Genomic DNA, 14,255 nt, shown 5'->3' with positions numbered 1-14,255 from the left:
ATAAAAGTGTAGTATAATGAAAATCATTTATACTTCAAACGAAAAGGTATATTATTAAAGGAAAATTATGTTGTAGTAGCTTTCTGAGGCTATGCATTTTTCTACTTGCAATGTTGGAAAATTGTTATCTAGCTCGCCCTTTAGTCTCGCAAGATATCAATTTCCCACCGCTGCTCATAGCAAAATAAAAAGCCTCAGAGAGCTACTACAACATAATATTCTGTATATATATTTTTTTATAATTAACAAGTTTGGGCTATCCTTGAACTTTTTTTTTATTTAATCAAGTTTGATTTTTTTTAAATATATTTATATGAATGCATGCAGCTTTGAAATAGATTTTACTTATGTATATTTGGCAGCAATTTCACATGTAGCTCTTCGAAAAAAAATCACTTCAGCAAAAAAAATTTTATAGGCATAAAGTGATACCCGTTCTGTCGTCATCAGTTTTTGTTTTTAGCTCACCTGAGCTTGCTCAGGGTGAGCTTTAAGGATCGGTGAATGTCCGTCGTCCGTCCACAATTGCTTGTGAACACTCTAGCGGTCGCATTTTTGCCTCAATCATCATCAAACTTGGTCAGGATGCTTATCTAGTTGAAAGCATGGATGAGTTCGAACATGAGTCATCTCGGATGAAAGGCTAGGTCACAAGAGCTAAAAAAAGAAAAACCTTGTGAACACTGTAGAGGTCACATTTTTGACCCAATCATCATTAAACTTGGTCAGGATGTTTGCCTAGGTGATAGCTCGAATGAGTTCAAACATGGGTCATCTCTGATGAAAAAGTAGGTCACAGGAGCTATAAATAGAAACACCTTGTGAACACTCTAGTGGTCACATTTTTAAACCAATCATCATCAAACTTGGTCAGAATGCTTGTCTAGTCAATTGCTTGGATGAGTTTGAACATGGGTCATCTCTGATGAAAAACTAGGTCACAGGAGCTAAAAATAGAAAAACCTTGTGAACACTCTAGTGGTCACATTTTTGACCCAATCATCATCACTCTTTGTCAGGATGCTTATCTGGTTGATAGCTCGGATGAGTTCGAACATGGGTCATTTAGGATGTAAAACTAGGTCACCGGAGCTATAAATAGAAAAACCTTGTTAACACTCTAGCAGTCACATTTTTGCATCAATCATCATCAAACTTGGTCAGGATGCTTATCTAGTTGATATCTTGGATGAGTTTGAACATGGGTCATCTCAGATGAAAATGTAGGTCACCGGAGCTAAAAATAGAAAAACATTGTTAACAATCTAGCGGTCACATTTTTGCATCAATCATCATCAAACTTGGTCAAGATGCTTGTCTATGTGATAGCTCGGATGAGTACAAACATGGGTCATCTCGGATGAAAAAGTAGGTCACCGGAGCTAAAAATAGAAAAACCTTGTTAACACTCTAGCAGTCACATTTTTGCATCAGTCATCATCAAACTTTTGTCAAGATGTTTGTCTAGTTGATAGCTCGGATGAGTTTGAACATGGGTCATCTTGGATGAAAAAGTAGGTCACCTGGGGTAGAAATAGAAAAACCTTGTTAACACTCTTGTGGTCACATTTTTGCATCAATCATCATCAAACTTGATTAAGATGCTTGTCTAGGTGATAGCTCGGATGAGTTCGGAAATGGGTCATCTCGGATGAAAAACTAGGTCACAGGAGCTAAAAATAGAAAAACCTTGTTAACACTCTAGTGGTCACAATTTTGACTCAATTGTTAGCAAACTTGGTCAGGAAACTTGCCTAGGTCATTGCTGGGAATAAATCGAACATGGGACATCTCGGATGAAAAACTAGGTCACAGGAGATAAAAATAGAAAAATCTTGTTAACACTCTAGTGGCTACTGTTGTGATCCAAATATTCTGTTAATTGGTCTAAAAGTTTGTTGTGATGATTTCTAAGTCAAGATCCAACATGGGTCATCTTGGATGAAAAACTAGGTCACACCGCCCAAATATGGAAAAGCCTTGTTAACATTCTACTGGTCACATTTTCGACTCAATTATCATCAAACTTGGTCAGGATGCTTGTCTAGGTAATTGCTTGGATGAGTTCGAAATCGCATGTGAAACTAGGTCACCGGAGCTAAAAATAGAAAAATCTTGTTAACACTCTTGTTGCTACTGTTTTGATCCAAGTATCCTGGAAATTGGTCTGACAGTTTGTTTTGATGATTTCTAGGTCAAGTTTGAATATGTGTCACCTGAGTAAAAAACAAGGTCGCACTGCTCAAATATGGATAATCCTTGTTAACACTGTAGTGGTCACATTTTTGACTCACCTGTCGTGAGACTTGGTCAGAATGTTTGTCTAGGTAATTGTTTGGATGAGTTTGATAAGTCAGGTGAGCGATCTAGGGCTATCATGGCCCTCTTGTTTTGTATGGTTTTATTTAAGAAATATTTTGTTCCAGTTATTTACAGATGTTTGTATGATTATTGGATTAAAGTTAAAGTACACTGATTTTCTTGTTATACACTACAATCCATTGTAACATCTTGAAATGTTTTCCATGATATATACATATATATTTATATATGGAATAATTAACTATATGGTCTCAACCATGACTTGGTAGTTTTTAGCTCGACTATTTGAAAAATATGAGAGCTATTGTAGTAACCCAGCGTCCGCGTCTGCGTTGGTTTAAGTTTATTTTAAAGTCAAATATCTCAATTATTGCTTGAGATATTCAATTGAAACTTACAATAGTTATTTATAGTAACAATGTACATCAGATTGACAAATTGGATAACTCTGCTTACAATATTAAAACTTCACGTGCATTTAGGGTCATAATTGTACATGTAGGTTACTGACCAAGATCCATAATTTTATCGAGAATTTAGGCTTATTTTTCTCCCCTTTTTCAACTTAGAATTTAATGGTAAAGTTTTGCTTGTAAGCATGTTATCTCCATAACTACTGAAGGGTTTGTGCCTTTTTTGGGACAATTTTATGCATTCATGATAATAAAGCAGTGATTTACTTGATAAAACATCTTAATCCAAGCCTTTGTACCTTTTCGGTCAGTTTTATGTATTCATTGGTAAGCATTTTTATACTCAATAAACACCCTTGTGACAACCTTTTCGAATAGTCGAGCCTTACTGTCCTCAGACAGTTCTTGTGTTTGTATAATAATAACTGAACAAAAGTTTGAAGGAGTTATATTTCACAAGGTATGCAAACAATAGCTGTTGGTAGGACAGCACACTCAACTATATGCTTAGTGCTTGACAATAGAAGAACCTTGGTTATTTAAAATATTTTAAGTTCACAAAAGGACCAAAAATTTCTTTAAACCCAATATTCTACAGATATAAGCATTGGAGAGAGTCCTAGCTAGTATGCTCGCAAAGAAATGTATAACATTTCAATTTATTTCAAAGCCAGATGTCTATGGAATACGAAAATATCTTGAAGCCATAGGCAATCTTTAACAAATGGGTGCCTGATCGGGATCAAGTGTGCAAAGTTTCAATGCCATATGTCAATGGACTTCGGGAAAAATTGAGGTGATAGACGCCAATGTTCAGATGACTAGGATAATTCTACTTATTCTTATCGAATAATCGAGTAAAAATGTGACATCTGCTTTGAAAGTAGGAATGGCATCTGCTTGTAACAATAGACCACTATACAATCAACATAATGCGCCCCCAGCAGTGCTTTCAGCGCTTTGATTGTATAGTTGCACCAATACTTTCCAGCGTTTTAATTGTAGTAGATTGGCTATAAGACTAGTTGCAACACTGATATTCGATTCAATGTTTATTTGACTTAAACAATTTGAAAAAATAATGAGTTGCCTTAACTGGGATTTGAACTCCAGACCTCTCGCTTCTTAAGCGAGCGCGCATTCCCCTTGGCCACGGTGAATTTACATGTTTACGGCCTGAAGAAAACCATATTATTCTAGTTAGGGTTTGTAACGACGCTAACTGTTGTTTAACACTTGTGTAAATAATCATGGCGCTTACTATAAGCATGTATATCTATAAAAAATAAGCATAAGTGTTACATATAAAGGGAAGTAACCGCTTCAAAAAAGCGGACTACTTTCGGCACTTGCAATTAACAGCATTAGAGTCTGAAATTTCGCTACCATTATTTGTTTGGTCTGACGACCCAAACAAATAAAAAGACACTTCAAAAAAAATAAAATTGCCTCGACTAGGATTTGAACCTATAAGAATCTTACACTGGCTGTCGGTACAGACCGGAATATCTAGCTCGAGGGTAACTGTTTGCGGCTGTAACGAGGCTCTAGTTGACAATAATCGATCAATATAGAAGAAGGTCTTTGGAAACTGGTGACGGTTGATGACCGGAGAAGGTCGAACATAAAACAATTATTTCTTTTTAAGAAAATAATTAAATAGGCCCACCATTGTTTGAATTATTCCGAGCAAAAGAAGTAAACACACAAGTTTACGCAGAAAATATCTCTATTTATTCTGGCAGATGCCACTACGAATATTTTAATTTTGTAGATTTTCAGTGTAAACAATTAATTGTTTGTAAAATTTGAGATACATATTAAAGAAACATTGATAATTTTCAAACACATCATTCAAGTTTTTCCACCTTAAACGGTAAAATGATTATAGAAAATTAGAAATATCACGTAATAGCTGTTTGTTCTTTATTAGGTGTTACTCTGACTAATTCCCTAGAGGTAAATCCGTAACGTACCGGCAAACGGTATTTAGCCAGGTTTTCAAAAAGGTCAATTAACCAATCATGTACGGTTTACAGATCACATGCTCCTCAATGTGCTGAAAACAGGTCACGTGCTCCTCCATGCCTCAAAAGTTAAACGCGTACCAATACCCTGCGGTCTCCAGACCGCAGGGAATGAGTTGATGACCTAAACATTCCGAAAATCTATTTATAGAGGGATGTACTCCTATCGGTAATTCCCGGTCTCTCCCGGTCTATTTTGACCGGGATTTACTAGTGACCGGCGAATAGTATCACACGTGGACACGGCCTTGTCCATTTTCGCCCTTCTTTAATCTATAGTAAATCTGTCACATTTATAGCTACATTATGGACTTCTATTAAACTCAGCAGAATTCTGTATTTCATAACTTTAAACATCAACACTAGACAAGTTAGTCGAAGCCCGAAATGTCCTATGTTAGCCATCTAGATTTCACAATATTTCTTAATTTGTTAAGTCACTGTCAAATTATCAAAGTTTCAAATGTCATGTATGCTGGCGTGTAGTACTTCTCGAATCCTTCCACCAAGAAATGAGATCCTGCAGAATACACAAAAAACAACTTTTAAAGTCATCAGAAATGACACTAAATGTACACTGTTACAATAAATACACTTAAAATGTAACCAGTCACATTAAAAATGACTTGAAATAGGGCACTTCAAAATTTCAAAGAACTATTTTCTAGCCTACAACGGGCTGGGTCTAATTCCGTACCGGGTTGAGTCCTAAATGAATCCAAAATTTAAGTTAAGTCAAAATTTATACTCATTTCCTAGTAATTCATTGTTATACAAGTACAATCATATAGGTTTGACATGTCTGTAACAAAAAATAACATTAATGCAGTACAATTTCTTACATATGAAACTTCATGCGAAAAATCAGCCTCGGCCAATAGAATTTTACGCAAAAATTTATATCACAAATTCTGTGATATCTTTTGATTTTGTAAATGGATTTTCTTCAAATAAAGTTAACTGTTACCGGCTAATGTCATTTAGTTATTTTTATGAAAGAATAAGCCCTTATTGCTTACAAATTGTAATAATAACTCCATTTATTTTAATGAGGGCATGAAATTTTGGGTTAAAATACAAGTAATCACAATTAAATGTGCTTTTTTCATAACTTTTTCTTTCAATTTTGCAATAAAACTTACTGATTATGATTTTTACCTATATAGCATGGTAAATAAAGTAAAGTACCAAGATATATACCCTACAAATTGTTTGCTTAAGATATCAATAAAGACAAACAGAGGTAATCTTAAGTTTAGCAAAGAGGTTACCATATCCCCATGGGCTATGTCTTCTGACAAAGTAAGATTAACCAACTCTCACCCAAATAAGGCTAAAAATTGATTGCTCATACTGTCTCCCACTTTAAATCATTGAAAAGTCTTAAAATAGTCAAAATTAGAGAAATTTTCTCTGAATATACATCAAAATATCTACCAAATATTGCCCGAGCATTGGGAATTGTTGCCGTCAATAGCTGAAGTTTCAAACTGGACATAAGTTATTACCTACTCATCTTGTCCTGACAAATCTGCTGCCAAACTGAGCTGTAGGAGTTCTTCCATAGATCTTAACCAGTATATAAGGTAAGGTCACCCCGGCTTTGGTAACTGCATGGTCTGAAAAAAATATGCAACACTAAAACATGTCGAAGGAAATTATAAGAGGCATTTGTGCTGTAATTTTGATATCAAAAAAAAGGAAGAAAAACATTTCTTAATTAATCAATGGCTTGATTTGCTAATTCACACAGGAGGGCTTAAATATTGTGTGCTTAAAATGCATGCCTGCATGGAAATAGCAGTTACGACATTATAAAGCTAACCTATTTTAACTGCTGTAGCAGCTGCTACAACAACAACAAGAACAATCACATCAACTGTTTTATAATTCTAAATGAGCCAATTATCCATAAACTACACTGTTTTATGACTAGACCATTTTTTGTGTGTATAAATTAGCAATTATATACATTCTGCAACACAGTAAAACATCAAGATTCACTACACTGAAAATGCCTATATTTCCAACATGTAAATCACATGTGTCATGTTCAATTGTCAGTTCTGCTTCATTGAAATACAAGACACTAGTGAATATTTACAATCTGATTACTGCAGCATCAACTCTTTGCTGAAACATCAGTGCATATAATGTGTGGTCCATATGTGCAATAGGCTACTATGGTGCTTGTTCGAATCCCATGGCCGGTGCTTCTTGGGCCCCTAAGACCTCTGGAATGAGCTTGCCAATCACCTTTTTGCCAATGTAACCAGCCTGAAAACATGCACTCCCCAATTCCTTGCTATGCATGGTTTATCCATAATTTAAGATGCATTTCTCTAAAAAATATCATTTTCTATATAAATCTTATAAAAATAAGCTATAGAGCTAGTAAATTGCTAAACACAGGGTGCAAAAATAAAATTTACCAATTTATTAACTGCTTAAAAAAAATTTAAATTTGATTTTTTAATTTTAAATTCATTTTTACAGTTTTAATTCAATAAAATGTGGTTAATCCTTCATGCAAAAGCTCTGCACCCTTCTTCTGCACTTATTCAGACACAGTAGCAGACATCTACATTTGAAGGGGAGACAACAATAACAACATCTGTCACAATTTAAAATGTCAAAATTTAAAATTTGAAATAAAATTTAAATTTTTCAAACCTGTCAGTTATCCTTTATTTTCCTGATTTCTATTCATAAACATAACACTGATGCAAAGTTTCATCCATATCCATCAACCAGTTCCCATTTTTCATATTTCTTATTTAGGACACGGCCTTGTCCATTTTCGCCCTTCTTTAATCTATAGTAAATCTGTCACATTTAAAGCTTCATTATGGACTTCTATTAAACTCAGCAGAATTCTGTATTTCATAACTTTAAACATCAACACTAGACAAGTTAGTCGAAGCCCGAAATGTCCTATGTTAGCCATCTAGATTTCACAATATTTCTTAATTTGTTAAGTCACTGTCAAATTATCAAAGTTTCAAATGTCATGTATGCTGGCGTGTAGTACTTCTCGAATCCTTCCACCAAGAAATGAGATCCTGCAGAATACACAAAAAAGCAACTTTTAAAGTCATCAGAAATGACACTAAATGTACACTGTTACAATAAATACACTTAAAATGTAACCAGTCACATTAAAAATGACTTGAAATAGGGCACTTCAAAATTTCAAAGAACTATTTTCTAGCCTACAACGGGCTGGGTCTAATTCCGTACCGGGTTGAGACCACGTTTATTGTCCGGTCTCTCCCGGTTTTGGAGTAAATGTTTGATATCGTTACAGAACAGAACAAATATTTTACAGATAAATAAGCTTTTTTCCAAAATGAATGTTTGTCACTTAGTTTGGTTACAATAATTAATAAACATAGATCAATTAACTCTCAAATTTATTGATTATTATTATACATAAACATGCAATTCGAAAAAAACCAAACAACAACAACAATAGCATGTTTCATTTTATCTATATGAGATAAAAACAATAAATATGTACAATAATTGAGAAAAAAATGTACATTTTTATGGTATTAATGTAAACTTGGACCTTGTTTTACATGTGACAAAGAAAACCAAGTTCGTGTAGGTTCATCTCCATTTAATCAAACTTTAGATACATCGGTAGTAATGTAATGACAACCTAAAACATATAATATTAATAAGAAAAAGATTCAAACAAGTGAATTACATTACAATGCATTTTATACAGCATTTCAGTCTAATTCCTGCATTCAGATATATGCAATAAATTCACATGACAGCAATTCAACGACATCTTAGAATAATGACCATCTTATGACAAACATAAATCAATACAATAGAATATAAACTTACCAATATATGGTATTGACTGTTTCCCTCACATTACAACAAACCTCCTTTCACACATGTGATATTAGTCTAGATTGCTGCAAAGTTAAAATATCAATAAAGTGTACAGACAGAAATAATGTGCATATTATTTCAAGTTAATTAAATAATGAGTTAATGAATATTACCCAATGTCGCCATTCTAATTTTACAAAATTCCACATAAGTAAATATCATAATTTACAATAAATTATTGAAACAAATAATTTATCAAAATGGCAAATAAAGAGTAATTAATGCACAGTTCAACTAAGCAAATATAAAAAATAGAATAAAACCAAAAGTTACAAACTATCAGAGTTCCATGGAGATCCACAATACGAAGAAACAACCAGCTATACCATTATCAATGATGTTCACCCTCAGAACAAACATGACCAAACTCATGTAAATATTCATGATGGTCATGCGCTACCTCCCCAAAGCACAGATGACCATACTCATGTAAATACTTTGACAGGTAGTCAATCTCATTTGGGTCCATATCAGAATGCTGATGATCATATTCATATCAATATTACGACAGGTAGTCAATTTAATTTGGTTCACCCTCAGAACAACCGTGACCAAACTGAGGTATCTCAGAACTCCCGCTCAACAGTAAAAAACAATCATGTACAACAATACACAAACTATTTTCGACCAATGAAAGCAAAGCTTCTGGGATAAACAACTGAACACAGTGAAACGTAATGAACAAACAAGAAACAATCCAAATAATGATTATTCTCAACTTCCTGTATAGAACTTCCGGTTTAGCTAAAATCCGTCCAAAGTCGGTATGGTTACATTAATATGAAACTATCAGCTTTGAAACATTTTATTTAATTTGTTATTCGTGTTGAGTAAAGATGCCGAGGAATTATTCAAAGTTACAAATTAGATTTTATGAATTATTCAGTTGATTGATAATTTAAACAATGATAAAGAAAAATACAAATGTACATATGTACATGGTTTAAGAATAAACAATATTATATATTGAAAGATTAACCATAATTTACCGAATTTTTCCAGTTAAGTTTTGACTTATAATCGTCGGTCAATGTGACAATTGAATTCTTAAAATTTATTTTACAATTTTAATTAAAAAAAAGAGTAGTAAGCGTAAAAACTCAGTATTAAATAGCACATAAAACACAAAAAAGAGAGGAAAAAAATATTCATAAAATTTAAAATAGATATGACAATTATTGAATAATAAACAATTATGCTCAACATGATCAACATGGTAATATAACGAGTGTCATATTTTTACTAAGTGTTAACAGATACCTTAAGAGGGGGTCTTCGCTTATAGCGATAACATAATAAGGGACAATCCTACAAGTGTGGTGTTGATCATGCGTTACTCATATGGATTATAAATGATTGTATACATGTATATCCGTTGCTATTAATAATCACGATCATAAAGAAATAACAAGTAATATTCTACTCTTTAGCATGTCAATCAAAGTTCATAATGAACAATGTCTTTCGTCCGTTCATTCTGGTAAAAACCAATTAACCATTGAAAAGTTTATAAGAATATCTTGTCATCATATGTCTACTAGTTAATCTTCACTTTCTGCATTTCTTGCTTGGACGCCCTTTGATGCTTTGCATCAATGCTTTTCTTGTCATTGATTAAAATGATATTCATCAAAGTGCATTCATGATAATCCGAAGCTTTACGGAAATAGCCGAACATTTTTCATTGGGTAAAAAAGATATTCATCCGCGAAATTTGTGATTGTAACCTCATATTTCTATTGACTAATCAAACTTTAAATGCACTGTAATTCGTTAAATGCCTACATTAAAAATTATTCTTTCTTTTAAATTGCTGGTTTTTAACAGTTTTGAGTGAGAACTACTTTGCGTTGTTATGTCTGTAAGGAAATTTTGTGTTAGACCGTGGATGTTAGCTTTATATTTACTGATCTTGCGATCAGAAAATACAAAAATGTAGTAAATTAAACACTGATAACAAGATACTGCAGGATCCTTTTTTCTATTTTGCCTATTCTGCTATTGTCCCATGTAAGAGGATATTATGGCGCATTCACAAGACCCGCAGCGAATCGTGAAACTACAGTGCAGGTTATAACCCACTATTTCACCAAGGGATATAAGTACAAAGAAATATAACGTGCTCTTTTCGTTGTGCATGGAATAAAATTGAGTTTTAGCATTTGAAAAGATTACTTAAATCTCTAAATTTACGTCGACTTATCCCTGAAAGCACAATTGAAAAAGCGATTCGAGCAAAACTTCAGGAACTTTCAGGGAGTGGGAAAAACATTGGATACAAAACAATGTGGAAACGACTAAGGCTGAAGTACGGACTAAGGATGTATCGTTCTACCCTTCGTCGATTAACGTGGATTGCTGATCCAGCTGGAACGGAAAGGCGGAAGAGAAGGCGATTACTCCGACAACAATATTCTTGTCCCGGTCCTATTTTGTTTGGCATATTGACGGATATGACAAAATAAAGTCATTCGGATTCGCTATACATGGTGCAATTGATGGATATAGTAGGCGAATCTTGTGGCTGTCTGTTGGAACAAGTAATAACGATCCAAAAATAGTTGCAAGACATTTTCTACAAACCGTTGAGAATTTAGGCGCCATTGTTCCAACTTTAATTTGTAGTGATCGGGGCACAGAAAACGTAAGAGTTCGTCTGCTACAGATATTATTCAGACAAGGCCATGCTGATGCCCATTCAGGAGGAAGAAGCTTTTTAGTGGGCAAAAGTACTTCAAACCAAAGAATAGAGTCTTTATTGGCAATGTTAAGCCGACAATGCATGTATTTCTGGATCAACTTATTTAAAGATATGCGTTGCACATGTCTTTATAATGATGCAGATATTTTTCATTGACAATCGACAATGTTTATTATATTGTTTCATGTCAGTTATTTCACGGGATCTTCAAAATTTTATGACAGAGTGAAACATGATGACATGAGCATGACATTTCATCTTGTTCAAAAGAAGGTGGTCCTCAAGGAAAACCTGAGATATTGTTTACCATACCCGAGTTGAAAAAGAAGCAAAGTTATCACACAATGTTCACCATGGTGATATAGACATATGTATAATATTATATACGCGGCAACCAAACACGTCGGGCTGTTTGCCTGAATTTATTACCTTGTTTGATAAGTTTTAACGGCCGAGTGGTACTGATGAATGCTGAAGCTGCTTTTAATCTTTATATATCTATCACATCATTTATTGATCGAATGTAACAATATAAGTTTCCATCTATACATAATTTATGTTTATAATGTATTTTATATTTTAGCTCTCTTGTACTTAGGTGCAGAGTAAGCGTTTGTGGCAACTTTTGTCGGTCGTAATAGTACGTCATTTATTCGTAAAACGATTTCTATTTCAAGGACATTAAATAGCGGTTTCAGTCTCGAAAATTTTTTTCACTCTCTTTTATGATTTTGGCTACACTTCAAGAAAGGTAACAAAGGTTGTTTCCCTATGAATGTTTCGACCCAAGGACGATTCCATTCCAGAATTTTCAGGATGTTTCGAAACAAATTATTGACAAAACATATTTTACCATATTATTCTATATCTTTCCAAAGTATTACAACAATTCACTGGTTGAGGTAGAATCGTCTAGTGTCAACTCGTAACTGGGGGTGGAAACGTTCTGTCACCATATCATGTGTAGTGATTGAATTTTTTGTGTGTTTCCCCTTTAGTTTTTCCCATCCATTGAAAGAACAAAATATTTCTGAGATCAACTTTGCAAATAACGTTATATGTTGGCACCAGTACTGGTTGGTTCCAGGAAGCGGACTCGAGAGGGATTTATATAAGTTGTAAGAACTTGTTTCACAGTCGAGCTAAAATAAATAAGTTTAAACTTAACTATAAACATATATTGTACAAGAATCATATGAGTTGAACGAATATTCGACGGCTATCTACCTTTCACTTAACTACATGTACAACAAGTTACCCAAACTGGATACATAACCTATTCTGAATGAGTTGGGTTTAGTATTCTTACAAACATATGCTTATAAAATCAATGCATTTTACATTAAAGCTGCACGCCTCCAGATGAAATCAAACTATTTCAAGAAAATCAAAGAAGAGAAAAGTACTTTGATTTATAAGAACAATAAAAGATTCAAAACTGAAGTAATATCTTTATATGCAATATATTTTGCAGTATTTTCACCATATTTCTACTGCGTTACTAACACAATGAGTTATATATGTGTATATTGACCTCTTTTATTTTGCTGATTTGCATGGGTTGTAACTGGTAAAAGACAATTATTTTCTTTGTTCACTCGACAATATTTTACTTTTTTTTTTATTTTCATGAAAATTTGCATGAATCTGGAGGCATGCTGCTTTAAATTAAATGGCATGAAAGTACAGACAGAGAAGCTTTATCGTTTGTATTGGGATATCTATTAAAGATATAATTGGATATTATCAATACGTTTCCTTTTCTATTTTGTCGTTTAAGCGATGCTAATAAACGTACCAATACGCTCTAGATCATTTGTGTGCGGTTAAAAAACGGACATTTTGCCTATAGTTAATTAATAAATATATCATTATAGCCAAACATGTACTTTTTAGTAAGTTGTTTCAAGATGGAAATTTGGATATTATCAGTAACACGCGACGAAAAATAGAGAATTTCTTCAATTCGTAAGTAATAATAATTTATTAGTTTTTTTTTAAGAAAGTTGACGTTTAATCTCTTGTCCCAACAAGTATTCTTCAACCTCGATATGCTACTGTCACAGAATGAATTGCTTTGTATAATACAAAGCAATTCATTCTGTGACAGTAGCATATCGAGGCTATATAGTTTACATTAGGTAAATGCAACAACGTTAGTGACGTGCGTATTGTTGCAAAAGCAGGTATGCCATTTATAATCAGTTATATGTAAGAGTGCGGGTGGCTATATTAAAACAGAACCGAAAATTAACATATCACTCAATTCCAATTTTCTGTATGCCGTGGCCGACGTATATTCGTTGCCAAAAATCCAGCCTTGTTGGTCTGAGTTGAACAGTTTATTAATGGAAAAATACAATTGTAATTTCTTTGTATGTAAACTCCAATGTTTGCCATACTTGGATTGAGTTTGCCGGATTTAACATTGTAAACATGCATTTCAACAAAATACATTTTGTTAAACGACAAACATTAACTGATAGTAGCAATACCAAAGTGTTCGAATACTCAAAACCAGAAGTTACATTCTTAGCTTTTACATTGTCGAACCATCATGATTCAGATCAGGCATAATCCAAGCTTTACACGTTTTTCAATAGGAGATAAAAAATAAGCTCCGCCATTTTCCCGCCCACTAAATCATCGTAAATTAAACGTATTTTCCGCTCATTTTTTTGTATTTACCGTCGGCGACAAGAAGCGGCGTAGTTTCCGTTTATCATAGCTTTTAGTTGTTTAGTTACTAAACATAATTCACTTGCATGATTGCCTAACAATCAACATCAGCCGGACTTTAAAGGATTATAGGCATATAAGTTTTAAAACGTTGTAGACACCCACATTTCCTGGAAATAAGAAACTTAAAAAAAAAACAAAAAC

General features: G+C 33.6%; 2 long non-coding RNA genes across 2 annotated transcripts; both read right to left on the bottom strand.

Moving 5' to 3' along the window:
- Positions 1–4,041: 4,041 nt before the first annotated feature.
- On the bottom strand, positions 4,042–8,005 carry LOC132720341 (uncharacterized). Its single transcript, XR_009624328.1, has 4 exons — positions 7,436–8,005; positions 6,867–7,104; positions 6,271–6,381; positions 4,042–5,282 (listed from the first exon to the last, which is right to left on the bottom strand). It is a non-coding gene; the product is annotated as an uncharacterized LOC132720341 (long non-coding RNA).
- A 300-nt stretch (positions 8,006–8,305) lies between these two features.
- LOC132720340 (uncharacterized) lies at positions 8,306–9,085 on the bottom strand. Its single transcript, XR_009624327.1, has 3 exons — positions 8,949–9,085; positions 8,621–8,694; positions 8,306–8,426 (listed from the first exon to the last, which is right to left on the bottom strand). It is a non-coding gene; the product is annotated as an uncharacterized LOC132720340 (long non-coding RNA).
- Positions 9,086–14,255: the final 5,170 nt, after the last annotated feature.

Source organism: Ruditapes philippinarum, unplaced genomic scaffold, assembly GCF_026571515.1.
Source record: "Ruditapes philippinarum isolate M1 unplaced genomic scaffold, ASM2657151v2 ctg3601_1_1_1_1, whole genome shotgun sequence".
Lineage (NCBI taxonomy): Eukaryota > Metazoa > Mollusca > Bivalvia > Venerida > Veneridae > Ruditapes > Ruditapes philippinarum.
This window is presented reverse-complemented; position numbering and strand designations above follow the sequence as displayed.